The 6,150-nt window shown below is 36.4% G+C and overlaps 1 protein-coding gene across 1 annotated transcript in view; it reads right to left on the bottom strand.

Annotated features, from left to right (window-relative positions):
• The window catches only part of ppfibp1a (PPFIA binding protein 1a), a 29,198-nt gene extending 24,082 nt beyond the window's left edge, over positions 1–5,116 (bottom strand). Inside the window, exon 1 of the mRNA XM_017411612.3 lies at positions 4,958–5,116. The gene's annotated coding sequence lies outside the window, so the exon portion shown is untranslated. The remainder of the gene's footprint in view (positions 1–4,957) is intronic.
• Positions 5,117–6,150: the final 1,034 nt, after the last annotated feature.

Raw genomic sequence — 6,150 nt, 5'->3', positions numbered from 1 at the left:
GGGGGGGGGGGGAAATAAATAAATAAATAAATATCAGGCTGGAATTATTTGACCAGACGCTAAAAGGTTGTTTTCTGTAACTTGCATACACGCTCCTTCACCAGTGCCTCTTCCTCCAATAACCTACTTCCAGCTGTGGTGCAGATGTGCATTTTCAGACCCAGATTGGCTCAATGTAACAGAAGCAGTATAACTTGTAGTAGAAGCCACTTTATTATAAGTAGCAGCGAGAGTTTACATATGGTCGTATTGCAGTGTACCTCAAATATTTGGTGCCTACTAACTTCAACTATAATTTTATAAATCTGCCTGGAGCTGTACATCACATCAAGAAGTGTTATTTCTTTTTTTTTAAATCTTATATTGTAAAGTTGATACCATGTTGTGACCATAACCTTTTGGTTGTCTGCCCTCCATCTTATACCTTTGCTTCTCTATCAAATACTTTAAAACATAATTATCACAATGGCACAGTGTGATTTGTGGGGATATTTAAAGCTTCTAGCTTATGAATTAAACTAATCAGCTTTTGAAATTCAGCTAAATATAAACAAACAACAGCTAACAAGTAGCAGTTTATCAATCATAAAGTAGTACTTCTGGCTATTCTGTCCACCTTACTCTAAACTGAACCATAATTTAAAAGCAAATGTGTTTATAGATATAATGCAATTTTGCAACATTCCTATGTTTATTTTATTTTAAATGCAAGTAGATTTGATACCAACAATTTAACATGGATCACACTTAGTTTCCTAAGTTGGTGTGGATTTAATGTTAAGAGTCAGAACTGTTGTACAGATGGATAAAGTAAATTTAGATGTGCCTGTTTAAATTTGCAAAGGAAATTGGCTTAATGAGTGAATAAATTCTATATTTATCTATATTTGACTTCTATCCATCCATCCATTTTCTTTACCCATTTGTATCTTCAGGGTCTCGGGGACTTGGAGCCCATCTTCAGTGGTCATTGGGCGAGAACTGGGGTACACCCTGGACAGGTCCACATAGAGACCAGTCAGCCAGCCATTCACACCCTCACTAACACCTAGTGGCGATTCAGAGCAGCCAGTTAACCCAACATGCATGTTTTTGGACTGTGGGCCAAAATGTGGTATGGGGAGAACATGCAAGGCTGCAGCCAGGAATCAAACCCGCGGCCTTCATACAGCAAACAGGCGACAGTGCCAATCAACTGCACCATGAGATGTGTTGCTTCTGTGAAACAGGTTCAATAGTTGTCTCAAAAAACGATTATCAGAATCTGTGCTAAATTTCCCTTCACTTCTGCACTGCTAGTCTCAGAAAGGGCTGTTTTGTAGTCACATGACAGACAGGAAAAAAATTGAGCTGTGCATTATTATTATTTACTATTGTGATTACAATATCAGTTGTGATAAACACATTTTCATCACTCCTTACAATTGTCATCATTATTATATATACTAGATGTGAGCCTAAAGGCCAATAAGACTTTGATAGATTGACCAAATATATATTTAGCATGCAGAACATGAATTAAAATGTAATGGCCTATGATTTATGCTAGTCCAAGCAGCCCAATGCTATACTGATATTGCACTCACAATAAATTTGCAATACAAGAAACAACTCTTCACCTCAACAAACAAAGTGTGTGTCTCTATAAGCCTATACTTTTGCCAGTGTGGGTAATCAAGAAAGGTACAAAGCAACAAACTCAGATATTTTCCTGCTTTGTAAAAGCCACCAGTACATTTTTCCTTTTAATTTACAAGTTTTCTATTGACGACTACAAAGCAAATACTGTGTAAAGACAGACTGCTGTTGCACAGAGCTACCTCTAATCTGTGTGATTCAATGTTTATTTGGGTCTTAAGTACAACTGATGCATTAAAAAGTGACAAGAAATGGACTGCACTATCCTTTTAAGTGTGATCATTTAATGTGAAATATTCAATATCAGGAGAACTAAACAATTATACTCTGTAACACACGTGAAATGAACTTTAAAAGAAGTTGGCCAAGCACCCATCAAACACTCTGGCTTTGTTTACCCTCCCCCCATGAGAGATGTTCTGGACTTTTAGTCTGGGATGCTGTGAGGTCAGATTGTTTGACAGAAACGTCAGCTCAGACTTTAAACTAGTGCTTTATTTCTCTCTGCAGCAGCGGTGGCCACACTGAAACACAGCACAAACAAGTCTTTGTCTTTTTGTGGACTCACATGGTAGCAAAGCGACACTGATCCCAACTAACTGCACTTTTTTTTTTCCACATGGCCCCGACTACAGAGGTAAAACTCACACTGGAAAGGAGGAAAACGGAAAAAAAAACTGAGGCTGGAGGAAATGAGCAAGAGATCTCAGCAAGCCAAGAAAAACTTTTCTTATCAAGAGCTTACTGAAGAAGCAGCCTTAAATCTGGTGTCTTATTCTTGTCATAATCTCAAAGTATGCGCTTTAAACTTTGATAAGTAAAACAGCACTGTGATAGATGACTTCAACACGAACGAGTGTCTCGAATAACAGTAGAAGCAATAAACAGGATAAAAACAGAAGCATCCACACACTCAGGAAGACGTTCACTCAGTCCCAACAGGAAGTGTTTCCTGGTGCACCGTGGAGAAACGTCTTCCTGACATTTTCTTTGTAATCCCACTAAAAGCTCAACAGCCACTACTTCTGATAGACACTGAAGCATCAACTGCGCTCAGTTTAGAGAAACATATTGAGCAGCTCATAAAAAAAGAAGATGCCTGTTGGTGTGTTCATTTGAATCAAATGTTTTAGATTAGGTTAACAGTTTAATTTGATTTTTAAAAAGGGCATGTAAACATACCAATATATCAAGTGGCATTAAAGTGTCACCTCCTTTCTTTCAAAACACACCACAGCAAGAGTACTGTACCAAGAATGCAAGGAATGCCAAGTGTCAGGATAAAAGATCCCCGAGATAGAAGGGCCCCTGTCAATATTTAGGACATGTGTCTTCAATAAAGATAAGAACTAGAAGCTAGAATACTACCAGACAAATGTAGAGTTAATTCTCATACCGATGCTGGACGCCATCTTCATTTAACCTGATTCAAATAAAATGTTTGTTATCCAAGGAAACAACAGGACATATCAGGAGATTGAAAATGGTGACTTTTAAAACATTTATGCGTGACAATGGTTAAGGCAAAGTTTAACATCTTCCGTGGTTGCACAAAGAAATATACGCCGGCCTGATTGAATATTCTGAGCCACCAACCGGCTCGGTGAATATGTTGCGCGTAGAAATGTGGTTACTGATGTGAGGGGAAATGAAATCCTTTGTTATGCTTTTAGTTCTTTGCCTGGAAGCCAAAACGCCAGAGGTACGCAGAGGGCTGCCAGCAGGTCACGCTGCTCCTCAGAGGGAGGTTTTTCCCTCAACAGATGATCTGGCCAAACAAAACGCTGCTGAAGTCTGAGATAAACGTTGAAAAAGACAACAACACTGGACCAGAAGCAGCTTTAAGACGCTGCTTTTGTTTACTCAGTTGCAACTTATTCTCCTATTTCAAATGATGATTAATGCAAAACGGATTCCAGCTGGGGCTTTGGCACATTTTATTTATGACTTGACAAAGTTTTAAGAACTTGTGGTGCAAATGTCTGAAGTTCTTCACATATTTTGCAGTTTGAAATGACAGTGATTTCTACAAAGCATGAATACAAATTAAAATAGTTTAAGAAATGGCTATTTTGTTTTTAACTTTAAACCTTTAAGATTTCAAAACAGTAAAATACCACATATTGCAAACTTGTCGCAGCTTTATGTTTGGGGGATTCTTGCCAAATCTTTTAGAACATAAATCTTCAGATTCGATGAGCTCATTCACTTTGTTCTGCTCTTCTAAAAGGTCTATCTACAGATTAAATTATGTTTAAACTGAAGGACTTCAGGGAGCATGGCAAAAATCAGCAGCTTTGAAAGAGTGTCCCATTTTAATAACTTTGAAGAGGCAAAAATGTTATCATTTTCATCTTTTTTTGTCATGTTTTCAAAATATGCTGTTATTTAGGACAACACAAGCTCAAAGAATGATCAGTTTATCCCTACACCTGGAAATGTTCACTTTAAATTTGGTCTTCTTTTTCTATTCTTGCAGAAATGCTTGCTCACTGTGGTCTAAACCTCAAGAGGACCTCTGTAGAAATCATTACTTTGCTTTTCCTAATTACTTTATAGTTTCAGGACAAGGCTACCTAAACACATTGTGCCATCTTCTTACAAGTTTCTTATTTTTTTTTGGCAATTTCGGTTGCAATCCTGCTACTTAAGAAGAGTCAATGTGTGCTAAAATGTTGGGGGGGGGGATGAGTGACTAAACTACAAGTTTTAAAGGTTTAAATGCCAGTTAAAAGTTTAATACTTCAACCCTTTTGTTCCCATTTGGACAATACAAACAACCAAAAAACTACAGTAGCGATGCCTAAATACCTGAATGCCTTTTAGAGACCAATTTATCTTCTACACAACACATTATTTGCAGTTTAATAGGGGTTAAAGGATTATTTTTGCATGCTACTGTGAAAAGCTGGCATCATTTAACACAACATAAAAGGCTATATTGAAAGAAATAGCTCATTTTAAACCAAATTACTCTGACTAGCTTCCCCTCTATTGCCCAATTTGAATTTGGTGGATTTCCTTGTTCACTTTTTGTGCCTGTGAAAAGCAATTATCGGGATAAGCTCATGAATACAAGTTTAAACACCAATTACATTTAATGTTCAAACTTTCTGTCGAGATAAAAAGCTAAGCTCACCGTTCGTGCGTTATCTTACACAAACAAATTACAAGAAAAGTTTTTTAAAAATTGGCATTTGACGGGCAAACAAAGCGACTCGGCGTCTGTGTCCTCGCACTCTAGCGACGCCTCCACACACAAGTTAAGTTATTCTGCCAAAAAACTACGAAATGTTCATTGAAACTTTAGGTAACTCACCGTTTTTAGTCAGGAAAGAAAGCTAACGACAGTCTCCTGAAGGCTTACTCCGAAAACTTTGAGGACTTTTCACCGGAGCGTCATGCCTTGGCGTTCACCTTCCCATTGAATTTATCTATCAATTGAAGTTTTTCGTTCACTTCAGGGCGACGTCAAGACGTCGTCACGCAGCACGTACAGGAAGCCGTACCTTCAAAGTAAAAGCACGACATCCGAGAAGTTAGCCTTCACATTTTTAAAATCTATTTCCGGTGCCATGACAAGCCAATCAATCAGATACTTTTCTATAAGATTTATCATTCTACCTTGAAGTAGAAAAAAAAACATATATTTAAATTTGGTGTTGTAGCGCCTCATCACAGTGTTTAAAAATAAAACTAATATTAATGCAAATTGTAAAAAGTCGAAATTAAAAACGTGTGAGGCAAATATTACAATAAGTTTAAATCTAAACAGATTTTTAAAACACAGCACCATGGGAAGCTGAGTGTTTTAGTAGTAGTATGTGTAAATATTTTAGGAATTTCATCTTTTCCAGATACATAATCTTACTAATTTGAGGGAAACAATATAAAACTACTGCATGTTTTTTAGTCTTCAAGCCCCGAGGCAGTGCTGCATTAAAAAAACAGACATTCTGTAAAAGAAATCATTGCATGAACATGTGTTATTAAAAGAAACACAAAAATGACATACTTTCATGTGATGTGTTTTTATGTGGTTATAATTGAATAAAGTTTCAGTGACCGTAAATGTAAATTTAAATCATCTGATTTGCTATTACTTCACACAACAATCCCTTTTTCTTTTTATCTGTTTTGGGTAATTACAAAATTTGATTTGGATAATTTTGTTGGAAGTTACAAAACTGTGCAAACGTCCTGAGCGTCCTACATATTTTTTAAGATAAAATGGGATCTAAGTGTAGCAATTTATTGAAACGTGAGAAAACATAAATTGTAAAACAAGCAAAAACAAAGTTTGTACAATTCTAACAAAACATCTACAGAAAGGCTGTGGAAGAGTTGCTAAAAATAAAAAAAACTAAAAACTATAAGAAAACTTCCCTTGAAAGTAAAATAAATATCAATGCAATGAAATGATACTTTGCAGAGTATCTTTTTGTACAGCATATATATGAACTGAAAGTGTAACTATGATATAACATAAATAATGCTGTTTCTTAATAATGA

This window comes from Kryptolebias marmoratus, linkage group LG18, assembly GCF_001649575.2.
Source record: "Kryptolebias marmoratus isolate JLee-2015 linkage group LG18, ASM164957v2, whole genome shotgun sequence".
Lineage (NCBI taxonomy): Eukaryota > Metazoa > Chordata > Actinopteri > Cyprinodontiformes > Rivulidae > Kryptolebias > Kryptolebias marmoratus.
The sequence above is the reverse complement of the archived record's forward strand: the minus strand, read 5'-3'. Positions and strand labels throughout refer to the sequence as shown.